The sequence below is a fragment of the Oncorhynchus masou genome, chromosome 28 (assembly GCF_036934945.1).
Source record: "Oncorhynchus masou masou isolate Uvic2021 chromosome 28, UVic_Omas_1.1, whole genome shotgun sequence".
In the NCBI taxonomy this organism is placed as follows: domain Eukaryota; kingdom Metazoa; phylum Chordata; class Actinopteri; order Salmoniformes; family Salmonidae; genus Oncorhynchus; species Oncorhynchus masou.
The window spans coordinates 30,333,485-30,351,207 of NC_088239.1; the positions used below are offsets into that span (position 1 = coordinate 30,333,485).

General features: G+C 40.2%; 1 protein-coding gene across 3 annotated transcripts in view; it reads left to right on the forward strand.

The window, feature by feature from the left end:
• Positions 1 to 7,798: 7,798 nt before the first annotated feature.
• dnajb6b (DnaJ heat shock protein family (Hsp40) member B6b) overlaps positions 7,799 to 17,723 on the forward strand; it is a 34,353-nt gene continuing 24,428 nt past the window's right edge. The window contains exon 1 of one of the 3 annotated variants that reach the window (XM_064941888.1): positions 7,799 to 8,000. The gene's annotated coding sequence lies outside the window, so the exon portion shown is untranslated. The remainder of the gene's footprint in view (positions 8,001 to 17,723) is intronic. The other 2 variants (XM_064941889.1, XM_064941886.1) reach the window with 2 other exon arrangements.

Genomic DNA, 17,723 nt, shown 5'->3' on the forward strand with positions numbered 1-17,723 from the left:
GTACTTGCCCTGGCTGTAATGCGTATCCACCAGAGCATGTGAGCAGAGTTGAGCGGTTGGAAAATCCCGCACATCGTTCCAGCACTCCATGTCCTTTCCTGCAGTTCCGCTAGAACCTATCCGCACTCAAAGGGGGGGAAAACTGTCACTCCAAATTCACTCCATTCATGTAAATGACAATTTAACCAGCACCCATCTGTTTTTGTGACTGCCTGGACCTACCGTTTTGTTTGAAGTATTTAAACCAAGCCATATGGATTTGAATGAACATGAAAAGGTGAATGTAAGAAGCGAATCATTTCAAATAGACTACATGTCATATTAAACAGCATATAAATACTCTAAATAGAATCAGGAGCCAGACAGAGCCTAAGAAGGAACGAACATTTCTGAATTATTTCAAGGCTATAGCCTACAAAAAAATACATTGTGAAGCATTTGCGAGTGAGACACAATAGGCTGGTATGGACATTAAGCGCTTAAAGCATTTAAACAACATATTGTATGAAACCATTATAGTCTAAAATGAGCATATAGGCTGTGACTTAGAATTAAATACAAATTAAATGAAAAAAAAATCTTATTAGTGCCTTTTTAATTCCTTTTTAGAAACACGAGTTTGGCCAGTCTGTGGCTTCAGGCTTATGCGATGGTGTCTGGGGAGCAGGTCAGCAGCGGAGAGTATCCTCTCCACACTTACAGAGCCACTGGGGATGTTAAACACCCTTTTGACAACTCCTACAGGCTGGGCAGAGATGCAGAGGTTTTTTTTCTTCTTTCTTTCTATAAATAGGCCTAAATGTTTCTAGCCAAAATACCCCAATCGTAACGGAAAGCTCAATGAACGTGGGAATATGTCCACTGAGGGCCAAAATCAATTATGGCCTATTGTGTAGATAATAGAATGAAAATGAACAAAAAGTTTAAGAGATTGAATGTTTAGTTGATAAATGCTTTGCTACAATCTACCCATCTCTTTCCTTTTTCTTTTTAGCATGTGCACGTAGTAGAAGTACGCCATCGTGCTTTTGGGATACGTATCTTTTCAGATTCCACAATGATTCACCTCACTACCTCGCATGCTCTTGGTCCTTATCTTTTTGCAAGTCACCCCGATTTAGCACCTGTGTGTTTTAGCAGTTTCTTTATGAAAATATTTAGCGAACTCCATGACAGTAGCTAAATCAAGGGGCTATAGCAGCACACAAGTAGATTACAAATGCATGCCGGGGCGGGCATGCCCTGAGCTCATGAAGTGAGCGCCACTGGAGCCAAGTTGGAACGGCTGATGAGCCCTAGGCACCAGCCTTTGGGAATCTCGCTCCACGCTCCAGTCAAATTAGGTACATTCCGCTCACACACTCTGATATCCACCTTATGGAGCAGCAACTGTGATTTTGTCTGAAATGTCACCCTATTCCCTATATAGTGTACTACTTTTGACCAGAGCCCTATAGGCCCTGGTCGTAAGTTGTGCACTACCTAGGGAATAGGGTGCCATTTACTAATGAGAATGTTAAGTTGATAAGGCTCGTGAAACCTGACTATCCATGTATCAAAAGGGTGGTGAAAAGTGTCTGAATATGATTAAATACGATTTTTATTTTTATTGAAGTGTATTTTTTGTTGCCGGGTAATTTAGAGTAAAGGACTCGGGCATAAAACAAGGTGCTTTGTGGGATATCTCCTCTGGAGTTGTATTGCCCTCTGACATATAATGAAAGAAACATCCAGTTAAGAAACACGGAGCAGAAACTATTCTGGCCTTGAGATGCATTATCGTCCCGGGCACAAATTAAGATTGTGGGGCTTTGTCATAAATCTACCTGAGCCCTATGCAGTTGGGCTGAGGGGATTTTTGTATCCCTCTTTGAACCGTTTCCATCCATCCCTCCTCTCCTGGGGATGTATCCTAAATAGCACCATATTCCCTATATAGTGCTCTACTTTTGACCCTTAGAGCTCTGATAGTAGTGCCATTTGGGACGTAGCCATGGAATAGCCAAGCAGTCTCCCCTGGTCCCGAACAGAAATCACATGCATCCTACAGGCCAGGGGGGAACTCAAAGTGGTAATTGGGTCTTAAAAAGCTGACTTGTCGAGCTGAAATTAGGGATTCATCTCAATTACGTAAAGATTTATTTAGGCCTATTACCTTTGTGATGGATTATAACTGACAAACTTAATGCTAGTGGCCATGAATCATTTCATATTGCAAGATATACTTAAGATTACTCAAACCCTTTTAAAAGGGTCATTTAAGTTTTTGAAGTAGTTCATTTTATGCAAAAATCATTCATTTAGAAGGGATCTCCTTTCTAGGGAGTTTTTCCTAACCACCGTGCTTCTACACCTGCATTGCGTGCTGTTTGGGTTTTAGGCTGGGTTTCTGTACAGCACTTTGAGATATCAGCTGATGTACGAAGGGCTATATAAATAAATTTGATTTGATTTGATTTGGATGTTATTCACCAAAAGGCCTTAATTAGAAAATGTAGCCTTAGTTTAGCCAAATGTCTGAACATGATTGTTAGGTTACAGGTTAAAAGTGCGCGGAATTAAAAATAACAACGTAATGTGTATCTCTATGATCAGGTTACTCCATAATTGAAATCTATGATGAACAAAAACGTAAACGCAACATGCAACAATTTCAAAGATTTTACTGAGTTAGTTCATATAAGGCAGTCAGTAAATTGAAATACATTCAGTAGGCCCTAATCTATGGATTTCACATCACTGGGAATAAAGATCTGAATAAAAAGTGTTGGTCACAAACCTTTCAAAAAAAAGGTAGGGGTGTGGATCAGAAAACCGGTCAGTATCTGGTGTGACCACCATTTGCTGCATGCAGTGCAACACATCTCCGTTGCAGAGTTGATCAGGCTGTTGATTGTGTCCTGTGGAATGTTGTCCCACTCCTCTTCAATGGATGTGTGAACTTGCTGGATATTGGCAGGAACTGGAACACGCTGTTGTACACATTGATCCAGAGCATCCCAAACTTGCTCAGTGGCTGACATGTCTGGTGAGTATGCGGGCCATGGAAGAACTGGGACATTTTCAGCTTCCAGGAATTGTGTACAGACCCTTGCGTCATGGGGTCGTGCATTATCATGCTGAAACATGAGGTGATGGCGGCGGATGTATGGCACGGCAATGGGCCTCAGGATCACGTCACGGTATGTCGCATTCAAATTGCCATCGATAAAATGCAATTGTGTTCATTGTCTGTAGCTTATGCCTGCCCATACCATAACCTCATTGCCACTGTGGGGCACTATGTCGACATCAGCAAACCGCTCGCCCACACAATGCCATACACGTGGTCTGCGGTTGTGAGGCCAGTTGGATGTACTGCCTAATTCTCTAAAATGATATTAAAGGGGGCTCATGGTAGAGAAATGAACATTACATTATCTGGCAACAGCTCTAGTGGACATTCCTCCAGTCAGCATGCCAATTGCACACTCCCTCAAAACTTGAAACATCTGTGGCATTGTGTTGTGTGACAAAACTGCAGATTTTAGAGTGGCCTTTTATTGTCCCCAGCACAAGTTGCACCTGTATAATGATAATTCTGTTTAATCAGCTTCTTGATATGCCACACCTGTCCGGTGGCTGGGTTATCTTGGCAAAGCTGAAATGCTCACTAACAGGTATGTAAACAAATGTGTGCAACAAAAATTGAAATGTTTCTAGGATATTTTATTTCAGCTCATGAAACATGGACCAACACTTTACATGTTGCGTTTATATTTTTGTTCAGTGTAATATGGAAAACTTGAAGTACTGACATTTCATTGCTTCATGTATCTTCTTTTTGTACATTGATAGCTGATTTCAAGTAGTCAAATGTCAAGATGAAATTACATCCCACAACACTGGTTGTGTAGATCCAGCTATATGCCTCCACCCCAAATGAATGGAAAAGATAAGCACTGAATAAAACCAGGAGATTAAATGGTACTTATCTTTTCAATTTATTTAAGATGGAAGCATACACAGTACCAGTCAAAAGTTTGGACACACCTACTCATTCAAGTGGTTTTCTTTATTTGTACTATTTTCTACATTGTAGAATAATAGTGAAGACACCAAAACTATGAAATAACACACATGGAATCATGTAGTAACCAAAAAAGTGTTAAACAAATCCAAATATAATGTATATTTGAGATTCTTCAAAGTAGCCACCCTTTGCCTTGATGACATCTTTGCACACTCTTGGCATTCTCTCAACCAGCTTTATTAGGTAGTTATCCGTATTGCATTTCAATTAACAGGTGTGCCTTGTTAAAAGTTAATTTGTGGATTTTCGTTCCTTCTTAATGCTTTTGAGCCAATCAGTTGTGTTGTGACAAGGTAGGGGTGGTATTCAGAAGATAACCCTATTTGGTAAAAGACCAAGTCCATATTATGGCAAGAACAGCTCAAATAAGCAAATAGGAATGACAGTCAATCATTACTTTAAGACATGAAGGTCAGTCAATGCAGAACATTTCAAGAACTTTGAAAGTTTCAAGTGCAGTTGCAAAAACCATTAAGCGCAATGTTAAAACTGGCTCTCATGAGGACTGTCACAGGAAAGGAAGACCCAGAAGACCCTTAGCTGCAGAGGATAAGTTCATTAGAGTTAACTGCACTTCAGGTTGCAGCCCAAATAAATGCTTCACATAGTTCAAGTAACAGACACATCTCAACATCAACTGTTCAGAGGAGACTGCGTGAATCAGGCTTTCATGGTTGAATTGCTGCAAAGAAACCACTACTAAAGGACACCAATAATAAGAAGAGAGTTGCTATGGCCAAGAAACATGAGCAATGGACATTAGACTGGTGGAAATCTGTCATTTGGTTTGATGAGTCCAAATTTGAGATTTTTGGTTCCAAGCGCTGTGTCTTTGTGAGACGCAGAGTAGGTGAACGGATGAACTCTGCATGTGTGGTTCCCACAATGAAGCATGGAGGAGGTGTGATGGTGTGTGGGTGCTTTGCTGGTGACAGAATTCAAGGCACACTTAACCAGCATGGCTACCACAGCATTCTGCAGCGATAGGCCATCCCATCTGGTTTGTGCTTAGTGGGATTATCATTTGTTTTTCAACAAGACAATGACCCAACACACCTCCAGGCTGTGTAAGGGCTATTTGACCAAGAAGGAGAGTGATGGAGTGCTGCACAATCACCCGACCTCAACCCAATTGAGGTGATTTGGGATGAATTGGACCACAGAGTGAAAGAAAAACAGCCAACAAGTTCTCAGCATATGTGGGAACTCCTTCAAGACTGTTGGAAAAGCATTCCTCATGAAGCTGGTTGAGAGAATGCCAAGAGTGTGCAAAGCTGTCATCAAGGCAAAGGGTGGCTACTTTGAAGAATATAAAATATAAAATGCATATTGATTTGTTTAACACTTTTTTGGTTATTACATGATTCCATATGTGTTATTTCATAGTTTTGATGTCTTCACTATTATTCTACAATGTAGAAAAAGTTTTTTTTTAAATAAACTTGAATGAGTAGATGTGTCCAAACTTTTGACTGGTACTGTTGCTGGATCTACACAACCACAACACGTGGGACGTGGTTTCATTTTGACATTATACTACTTTTGTGGTCTGAAAACATCGGACAAACTTTCATTTAAGAGTGACATGTCCCTTTGAGCTCAGATCTCTCTCAGGCCAATATTTTTCTCCTCAGCAAAAATGCACATAAATAAAACGCCTCTGGAGGCTTTGTGGTTTATTGAACACGAGCTCCATCGTGTGGCCAATTTATGGACCTGAAGGAAAAGAGATGAGCACACCGATTGATAGGTTGTCCTAGTTTACACTGAATTTGACACTGAAAAGAAAAATGCTTACAAGTAACTGCAATACAATTATCACTATTTCCTTCTTTTTAAATGCTTAAAAGTAACTCCAATACAATTCACTATTTCTCTCTGATTATAAATAAATAGTGATGTTTTATCAAATTAAAGTAATATCTTATCAATGACAGAGTCACCATATTTGCATAAAAGTTTACCATAATGCTCTGTTTCTGACGTGATGTTGCGTCATGGTTAAGCTAGCCCAGGCACGACTGGGGGAGTGTCACATACCTTGGCTTTGAACTGTGTACATTTCCATTTAACTCACACAAGTTCTTGAGTCACTTCCACGTTTTTACTGTCAGTGGTTTTAAGCAGCTACGATTAGCAGGCCTATATGGTTATTCATTTGTTTAGGCAAATTGTTCCAGGTTGTGATGCTCAAATGTCTATTTAAGCAATTACACGGTTAATATACCACGGCTCAGGGCTGTTTTAATGCAAGAAGCAAAGCGGAGTGCCTGGATTCAGCCCATATACCACAAACCCCCGCGGTGCCTTATTGCTATTATAAACTGGTTACAAACTTAATAAGAACAGCAAAATAAATGTTTTGTCATGCCCGTGGTATATGGTCTGATATACAAAGGCTGTCAACCAATCAGCATTCAGGGCTCAACCACCCAGTTTATAATATCGTTGCGTCTTACATTAGAACAGCCCTTGGCCATGGTATATTGGCCATATACCACAACCCTTGGGGCCTTATTGCTTAATAGACAATTGAGCATCAAAACCTAGAACAATTTGCCGAAACAAATGAGTAACCATATAGGCCTGATAATCATAACTGCTTAAAACCCCTGACAGTATAAGCGTGGAAGTGACTCAATAACTTGTATGGGTTAAATGGAAATTAACAGCCTTTAGCAATGGTATATTGGCCAAACACCACCCTCGGGCCTTATTGCTTAAGAATAACATTATTAAACATAATAGGGCGTTTTCGTACACAGATGAATCTTAGTCCTATAAAACGCAATTTCAAATGAGATTCTCCATTGAGCATGCTTTTTTTTCGGCCAAAACATAAAACTGTGTCCGGGAAACCGGTTCATAGACATGCACTAAAGTCCTATAATCTCTCCCTCTCATGAGAAAATATAATATTGCGCCATAAACGTCCACCCTCATTATCTATTGCGCTCCATATTCTGATCCTATTTTCCTTATAGGCCATGTTCACGAAGCTAATTAGATATTGACCGCCACAATGTCCGTAATTAATAGACTATCTATCACTTTCATTGAGACTGCGTCCCTGGCACCTGCAGACGGCCTTGACCGCTTCAGTGTCGTTGTGGGTAATCGTAATCTCGAGCTGGTACAATTACAGTTGAACAGTCGGTGAAATCGAAGCAGGCTTGGCTGCTCCGTTTTGGGGTCAATTTCATAAAAATTCAGGAATAGACTAAATTGAATCATTCTAGATTTACTATTAGGGGTATTGTAATTTCAATTGGGTTATTTGCCTATTCACTGGATCAAAATAAGGTTTAGGCTACGCATGACCTTTAGATCTATCCAAATAGCACAGGAATTTTTCAATTCTTGCCCATGTAGTTTAGAAAATTCCATTACTTATTCTATGCCATTGAATGAGATTATAATAACACAATTTGCAGACTACATCAGGCTACGTTTGCTCAGCAGATGGCGTGAATTTCCATGATAGAATTGAACCTTTCCAATACTTTCGCATTCCTTCATACACCTCTAGCATTGAAACGCAAACCGGTGTTGAGTAATGTCAATGACCCTTAGAGCAAATTGGCCATTTCCAGAACATTAACAAATTCCAGCGTCACCATTCACAACGGTTCCCAACCCCCCTCTATCTAATGCAGGAAGTGACAGTTGTTCACATGTGCGCAGAGCGCATCAATTGCACAGCTCCTATTGGCATACGGGTGTTTACAGTCACGAGACTATCCATGTATATATGACATCTGAGAAAGCGTTGCTCTGTTCAAACACTGATTAGGTACCACGAGCAGAATATCCGGAGACGCACAGTTTCCAACCATAGACGGATCGCTAAAAACAAAACCTAGTTCATTGGAATTCACATAGGTCAGTAAACGAAGGCACGGACAAAGCTCTTCAGCTGGGGTGGAAGGTGAGCGCATTTTTTCTCAAATATTTGTACGTTAATGTTGTCGCTGGTGATGGTTAATTTGGGTTCTCAGGGGCGGGGGGCGGCGAGGTCAACTCACGACCTCGGTGATCTTCAGGTCGGGAAAGTCGAGCTCTAGAAAGATACCAGAGATCGGATTTTGAAATCTGAGTTGGATGACCATTAAAAAAAAATCTGTCGGATCTCGTGTTTTTTTTCGAGTTCCAATTTGCCGTGAGCACAGTAATTGTGTCAGTGTTAAAATCCACTGTAGCGTCTCGCTCCTGTCAGCGTCGCGAGCCCACGTATGCCAGTGTTTCCAATTCCGGTCCTCGAGTACCCCAAACAGCACACATTTCTGTTGTCCCAGACAAAAACACCTGATTCAACAGGTCATTGGCTTGATGACAAGTACATTCAGGTGTCCTTGTCCGGGGCCACACAAAAAAAATATGTGCTTGGGGTACCCGAGGACTGGAGTTGGGAAACACTGACCTAAGTGATTCGACCGGAGTTGGGAGCCGCTGTCACTTGACTATATTCTGTTGCAGCTGCGTATTTGAAACCCTTCAGTCAGCTCAAACGAACTTCATCATATGTATAGAATATTGTTTCAATGGGTGTAATATTAGTTATTGCTTTTGATCTATGTATAGGTAGGTACCGAGCCCTTGATAATGAATCTGTGCCATTACATTACACATACGAGTCATTGGACGAAGACTTCTTCAGTAAGGGGGAGTTTTGATAAGAGCTCTGATAACAGCATCACGTAGTTCATCGACGCACAATTGGCCCAGCGTCGTTAGGGTAGGGTTTGACCGGGGTAGGCGTCATAGTTAAGAACAAAAACTATTATTTGACAAACTTGCATAGTTAAAGTTTAAATAAATATGGGTTTGGAAGCATAAAGACCTTATCTTTCATATCAGTGAGGAATAAAAGGTTAAATTGATACACACCTTTTGTAGGGTTAGTGTTCCCATATGGCCATATCTCCATGTTACAGTGCGTGTTTAGCATAACAAAGACAGAGGGACCACCAGTGTTAGTTAGCTATTTAGCATATCAACAGAAGGCCGCCAGAAACCTGTTGTCACTGAAAAATAATATCAGCTGAAAACTCTGAAGCGGGTTAAAACAGTCTACAGTGTATATTTAGCATTTGCGACATTATTTGAATGTGATATGAAAGTAAAGGGCTTCATGTTTCTAGAACCGTATCGCAATTGAGAAATCTATTCACGTTTAGATGGAGTATTTAGCTCCCAGAGACAGTCTCCCTCTGAAAATAAGGAGTAATGGTAGGCTCCTTAAGAGTACATCTTGGGCTAATAGGTACCATGCATTTATGCAGAAGGACAGGGCAATGTTTCCCTAACTTAGTTCAATGTTTTCAACCAGACCGTTCCTATGGTATTTGTTTTTGTCAGTGCAACATTGGCATCAGTAGTATACAATATGCCAATGACACACCTTTGCTATAACATTTCAAGGAGATAGTTTAGACTTATTATCAAATCCAGAATGACAAAAACACTATCTTCAATATTTACAGTTGGAGTCGGAAGGTTACAGACACCTTAGCCAAAAACATTTAAACTCAGTTTTTCACTATTCCTGACATTTAATCATAGTAAAAATGCCCTGTCTTAGATGAATGAGGATCACCACTTTATTTTAAGAATGTGAAATGTCAGAATAATAGCAGAGAGAATTATTTATTTCAGCTTTTATTTCTTTCATCACATTCCCAGTGGGTCAGAAGTTTACATACCCTCAATTAGTATTTGATAGCGTTGCCTTTAAATTGTTTAACTTGGGTCAAACATTTTGGGTAGCCTTCCACAAGCTTCCCACAATAAGTTGGTGCATTTTGATCCATTCCTCCTGACACAGCTGGTGTTACTGAGTCAGGTTTGTAGGCCTCCTTGCTCGCACACACTTTTTCAGTTCTGCTCACAGAGGTCAGGGCTTTGTGATGGCCACTCCAATACCTTGACTTTGTTGTCCTTAAGCCATTTTGCCACAACGTTGGAAGTATGCTTGGGGTCATTGTCCATTTGGAAGACCCATTTGCGACCAAGCTTTAACTTCCTGACTGATGTCTTGAGATGTTGCTTCAATATAGCCACAATTTCCCCCTCATGATGCCATCTATTTTGTGAAGTGCATCAGTCCCTCCTGCAGCTAAGCAGCCCCACAACATGATGCTGCCACCCCCATTCTTCACAGTTGGGATGGCGTTCTTCGGCTTGCAAGCCTCCCCCTTTTTCCTCCAAACATAACGATGATCATTATGGCCAAACAGTTCTATTTTTGTTTCATCAGACCAGAAGACATTTCTCCAAAAAGTATGATCCTGTCCCCATGTGCAGTTGCAAACCGTAGTCTGGCTTTTTTATGGCGGTTTTGGTGCAGTAGCTTCTTCCTCGCTGAACGGCCTTTCAGGTTATGTCGATATAGGACTTGTTTTACTGTGGATATAGATACATTCGTACCTGCTTCCTCCAGCATCTTCACAAGGTCCTTTGCTGTTCTGGGATTGATTTGCACTTTTCGCACCAAAGCACGTTCATTTGTAGGAGATCGGACACATCTCCTTCCTGAGTGGTAGGACGGCTGCGTGGTCCCATGGTGTTTATACTTCCGTACTATTGATTGTACAGATGAACGTGGTACCTTCAGGCATTTGCAAATTGCTCCCAATTATGAACCAGACTTGTGATGGTCTACAAAAAAACATTTCTGAGGTCTTGGCTGATTTCTTTTGATTTTCCCATGATGTCCAGCAAAGAGACACTGAGTTTGAAGGTAGGCCTTGAAATACAACCACAGGTACACCTCCAATAGGCTAATTGACATCATTTGAGTCAATCAGAAGCTTCTAAAGCCATGACATAATTTTCTGTAATTTTCCAAGCTATTTAAAGGCACAGTCATCTTAGTGTATGTAAACTTCTGACCCACTGGAATTGTGATACACTGAAATAATCTGTTCGTAAACAATTGTTGGAAAAATTACTTGTCATGCACAAGGTAGATGTCCTAACTGACTTGCCAAAACTATAGTGTGTTAACAGGAAATTTGTGGAGTGGTTGAAAAACAAGTTTTAATGACTCCAACCGAAGTCTACGTAAACTTCCACTTCAACTGTATCAATTGCCATTCTTTGCCACTAAGCATATTCCAAAATAATTAAGCATAAAGTATTTTCCAGTAAGTAATGAGGCATAGGTGATGCTTTCTCCATAAAGAGAGCACAGTAACTATTAATTATGTCATTGAATTACCACCTCAACTGCCACAAGATAGGGCCAACTCTGTTTAGCAGAGGACAGGAGTCCATTAAGATGCCTGAATTCCAGTGGGCTCACAATGACTTTACAGCATGGTGCCACTAATCTGGGGATTGAATGCACATTGTGTTGTTCCCGATGTCACAGAAACCACGTTCTCACTAGATGCCAGTTATGAAAACGAGTTAAATTTCATGTAGCCTACATACAGAAGTTATGCATGAATTAACTTGAATGTCTGATACTGTTTGTAGTTCTATGCATCCCCCTAACAACTCGACCCCATTCTTACCATCAGACAAATGTGAATCTAAAACAAGTTCGCTAGCCTTTTCCCCAAAGGTAGACAGAGTTCTTATGAAGAGTTAATGATAGCCACTAGAATTAGGGAGAAGTACTGTCTCATTTTCCCCCCTTATCCCTGGCTGTAACTTTTTCACTAGTTGGCAAAGAAGTGAGTCATCATATTTTAGAACCTGCCCTGGGCGATAGGAACCTCTGTTAGAGTAGCCTACTTCTACTGACTATCTTTCCTTTACACAGGCATTATTGATGAGGTTTGACTTCTTCGTACTGGCCTGTACACACTCTGGTTGCGTAACACATTTGACACAATAGCTATGATACAACTGATATTCTTGTGACGCAACAGAGTTTGTGGAGACAATATTTTGGTGCAGACGAGCTGTGTAAACATTTTTGTTCAGACAAATGCTCAATTCGATCACAACAGTTTTGTAAAATACATTCTACATCAGTTGTACAATATGGGTGTGTATGGAGGCGTTAATACTATGGACTCTAGATAGTAGTCTGTAGTTGATCCAGTCAAATAGATTTAGAAGTGTACAATAGTTATAAACTGCCTGGAAAAGTTGAGGCGCATACCATCGTTAGACATGAGATATTACGCTGGCCCCATGGGTATATTTCCAAACTCAAACAATTTTTTTGTCTGATTTTACCACAGTTGGTTTTGGCAATTGAATCAAACTGTCTGGGAAGATTTAACATCTTGGCACCCTTGTGTGCTCACTTGTTTTTCTCGTTTTCATGAATCCCCATGAAAGATCTTTTAATTGCTTTCATCAAATATTGTATTCAGAAGCTTCCACCTTGTAATGTATTTTGGCAAAGCACTAAAGTATAATGCTTAACAAACTGAAAATGTTTGTTTTAGTCTCGGCAACCCAGGATCAAATCTCGCAAGATTGGGCCAAATCGGCTAATCGGCCAAAATTGTGATTCGCCAGAAATAATGAGTGACTCAAAAAAACAAAACAAAAACAGTCTACCGGTAGAAATGTTTCTCATAATCCATATCGCTCAGCCTACCAACAGATGTAACCTAACATTTGAATGTTTTGTCTTTCATGAGAGACTATAGCCTAACAAACTGAACGTGTTTTGTGTGAACTTCGTCTGCTTGGGTTACACACTGAGAACAAACGTCCTTCAGTGTGCGTCTCTCTCCACTTCTAACCGGGTAGGCTCTGGGGCTAGGTACCTTTGTTTGCGTCTGTTCACACTAATAACCCCCCTCAACCTAACCTCTGTACCTCAGCTGTCACTCACACAACTCAGTTACCCTAGCAACCAGCTGAAATAAGAATGCAAGAGTACATTTCCTGCACCATTTGCATGTGCCTTTAAAGTGGAACATACAGCGGTTTAGCAACATGAAATCTTGTTAAAATCTGTTCATATACTTTTTCAGCTTGTAGTTCGCTATCAAAATTGAACTGTTAAACGATGGGGAATAGTAGCCTGTTCGCCCCTTCTGCAGTTTGCCTGCCAACCTGGTCTTGGAGAATTTCGTATTATTCTGTATGTAAATCATACTCCATTTAGTATGATATGTTACGTTTCGTATTGTATGGACATCAACAAATTAATACATCATTCATTTCATATATGTTAACAATTATAATTTGTATTTGTTACAAATTTGAAAAAGATACAGTATGTTACCAACCACCCTAGGCCTTAATTAACTATGATGGAAAATTTGTTGTGGAAATTCAGCACCAGGGACACCTGAGGTCAATATTAAATGAATCGTCCTTTATTATCAGTGTGCTGGAGAGGTTGCAGCCAACTCAATGCACCATGTACACATGTCGGTCAGGAGCTCCCCCGGGGCAGTCCCGTTAGTTCTCTTATATACTGCTTACACAGACAAGTTATAGTTGCATGATTTACATTATTTAATTATTCATCATTAATACATCATTAACTTTAGTTCCTGCATGTGACTGACCAATACCTCACGAGGCTTCTTCGCTCCAAAGCTGGGACCTTGAAAATGAGACGCCTTTTGGTTCTCAAAACGATATTCTGGGTGAAATTGCTTATAGTGAGGATTCCTCCCAGGCACATTCAATCAGTCACTTGCATGAACACAGACATTGGTTATTAGAAAAGCACAAACATTTTCCATCACATTCCCTCTTATCACTCACTCTGATAATGATCATGACATTTTATTAATTTGGTTATTACTTAAACTATCGAAGTAGTAAACAATCCACGCATAAAACCACATACACATTCAAACCCTTCATTCTGGGTTGTACAATCCAATTTGTAAAACCATGGCTTAAGACCTTTGCTTCAAACAGTTACACATGTTTCATTACACAATTTCATTTATGGATTCTGGCAATGACATTTCAGCCGTAGCTTTTGTCACGAGTGGCATGTTGATGACGGATCGGTATCTCAATGCATTTTTTGTCTAAATTACTATACATTTTGCAGTGTGCAGACCTCCACAATCAACCTGATACCACAAATGAACTATTTTAAACAAGCCTATATCAATTATGGACACGGTTGACCACCCCCTCCCTCCCGGCACTTGTTCTTCTGCCACCTCTTTATTTTCTTCAGATAATGATAGTGTTAGAATTAAATATTATTGGATGTAATGTATTTGTATTGTTTTAATGAGTATTTGTATAGTGGCTGTGTAAATGCCATTTCGACATTTTCCGTATGGTTAGTGAGAAAGTCCATATTGCAAATGTACCGTCCCTTACTAGACGTCCGAAAACATTTTTAAAATTCGGGGACGGCGTCGGGCCGAGCGGCAGGGCCAGACCTAACGGGAAGTCATCAAATGAACTTTGTCGGACATTCGGTTTTCGTTTTATAAAATAATCAAATTTTGGTCATTTTCCCGCTATGCCGGAAAATCCCACAAGTGGGCATAAGCAATCATACTGCAATTTGACAAAACATCACGAATCACGACGGGCCATATCTCGAAAACTGAAAATATTTCGAAGCCGAAACTTGGTGAGCATAGGTTTGGCATAATGGGCAGTTGGCCCCGAACAAGATGGCGTCTATGCCTCAATGGTTTTTGAGTTATGGCCATTTTTCCGGGATTAAAGGTCCAAAATGAAAATAGAGAAATTATTTTGTTACTTCACGTCAAAGTCAAGGAGCCTCCGGTGTCAATTAAAAAAAAATCAGCCATTTATCTATCGTCATTTAAGAGAAATTGTACGATGACAGATTTGTGATGTTCAAATATAGTTTTTTTTTCCAACAGTTATAGATCCAGTTGCAGGGTGTTCATACGAATATTTTTAAAGTGTGCTGCGGAGCTCTGCGAGATTTCTGAGATTTTCTATGATTTTTCTGAAATAAAACACACTCACTAAACCCTAAATAACTCAGTTCTTAACGTAAAGACTTAAAACTCAGGATTCTGTAAAAGCATAGACCAATGAGGATCTGTGTGTTGAGTTATAGCTTCCTGTGTCAACCGGAAGTGCCATAATTGGTGTCTCAGGGGCTGTTTGGAAGGGTTAAAAAAATCAGATCTGTCCAAAACTTCATATGTGTGATTAGACAACACCCATGAACTGTAAATCAGTCATTTTTCCCATAAAAATTCAAAGGAAAACTAAATCACACAGATACACAACTTGGATGGAGGGACGTATTGGGGTGTGTAGAGACTGACACTGCCTCCAATAGTTAGCTTTGTTCGAGCTAAAAAAGAACCGTCAGACCTAGAGTTCCGAAACTTTAGAAACCTGTTCTAGACCTCAGGTCGATGGTGAGTTAGGTGGCTCTAGAAGGTTCTCGGACCGAGAAACAGCCTCGTACATTTGCAATGACTTCAATTCATTTTGACCATTACTAAAATGGCGACATTTAGAAAAGTCTCAGACACAAGACTAGGTGCATTGAAACCGGCTCGGCCCATAGACACGGACCCCAACACTTCTGTCCGATAGCTCATTCAAGGACCCCATAGCAAGGCATGGAAAAAAGTGGATTTTCAGCACCAATTAGGGTTTTTTGGTGTCAGTTTGTATCAGTTTGGTGTCAGAATGATATCAAATTGACTGATGGACGGTGACTTGCAGGTGACTCTTGTCCATTTGCAATATGTTTAAGCGGTGAGGTACCATCACCAAAAGTGACATTCTGAAATCAACCCTAACGAGCGATGGAGAGGTCCCAGAATCACTGCCCAGCCATCCCGAGTTCATCGGGCCAGTCAATTTGGCATTCCTGCACGATTTTTATAGCATGACAAATTCGGGATGGTGAATGCACAGTTAACCAAATTGCAAATGCACAGTGACTTTGCAAAAGTGAGAAAACATAAACAAATGGACATGATGAAATCAACACCACGAGTGATTGAAAGGAACAACAATCACTGCCCGGCCATCCCGAGTTCATCAGGCCAGTCAATTTTGCATTTCTGCAGGATTTTTGAGCATGTCAAATTTCTTATGACATTTGGCCCCCACAAAACATATGCCTTATGCACAAGTAAAAAAAATAAAATATATATGATAATAAAATATGACTAAAGTATGTTGATACAGTTCTTATACGTGTGTAATTGACACAAAATTCTAAAGAATTTCAAAAAACGGTCCAGAAAGCACTTATTTAAGGGGTGATAAGTTTTTGACAAATTCATTTTTTCAAAATTTGGCTTTTGGATGTTGACTTGGGGTCCATTTGCTATATGAAAAACCAAGGTGGAGCGCACACGCCACCTGTTGGATTTTTGAAGTGTTACAACTGGCAATTGCCATATGGCATTTGCAAAACATTTTGCATGAATCAACGCCGATTTGGGTGGTGTTGTCCATTGTGTACATGGTTTGTACTATGCCAATGGTTTCCCATTCATTTTTGTCCATTTGAGGGGGGAATTCCCTTACCTGCCCAGGGGCTACGGGTGCAAATTATCTTTTGGCTAACTGCTCGGAAATTTACAGTTGAAGTTGGAAGTTTACATACACTTAGGTTGGAGTCATGAACTCATTTTTGAACCACTCCACAAATTTCTGGTTAACAAACTATAGTTTTCGCAAGTCTGTTAGGATATCTACTTTGTGCATGACTCAAGTAATTTTTCCAACAGTTGTTTACAGAATATTTCACTTTATTATTCACTATCACAATTCCAGTGGGTCAGAAGTTTACATACACGAAGTTGACTGTGCCTTTAAACAGCTTGGAAAATTCCAGACAATTATGTCATGGCTTTAGAAGCTTCTGATTGACTCAAATGATGTCAATGATGACATCATCTGAGTCAATTGGAGGTGTACCTGTGGATATATTTCAAACTCTGTGGCTCTTTGCTTGACATCATGGGAAAATCTAAATAAATCAGCCAAGACTTCAGAAAAAAATGTAGACCTCCACAAGTCTGGTTCATCCTTGTGAGCAATTTCCAAATGCCTGAAGGTACCATGTTCATCTGTACAAACAATAGTACACAAGTATAAACACCATGGGACCACGCAACCGTCATACCACTCAGGAAGGAGACGTGTTCGGTCTCCTAGAGATGAACATACTTTGGTGCGAAACGTGCAAATCAATTCCAGAACAACAGCAAAGGACCTTGTGAAGATGCTGGAGGAAATGGGTACAAAAGTATCTATATCCACAGTAAAATGTGTCCTATATTGACATAACTGAAAGGCCACTCGGCAAGGAGGAAGCCACTGCTCTAAAACTGCTATTAAAAAGCAAGACTACGGTTTGCATCTGCACATGGGGACAAAGATCGTAATTTTAGTAGAAATGTCCTCTGGTCTGATGAAACACAATTAGAACTGTTTGGCTATAATGACCATAACTATGTTTGGAGGAAAAAGGGGGAGGCTTGCAAGTCAAAGAACACCATCCCAACCATGAAGCACGGGGATGGCAGCATCATGTTGTGGGGGTGCTTTGCTGCAGGTGGGACTGATGCACTTCACAAAATAGATAGCATCATGAGGTAGGAAAATGATGTGGATATATTGAAGCAATATCTGAAGACATCAGTCAGAAAGTTAAAGCTTGGTTGCAAATGGGTCTTCCAAATGGACAATTATCCCAAGCATACTTCCAAAGTTGTGGCAAAATGACTTAAGGACAACAAAGTCAAGG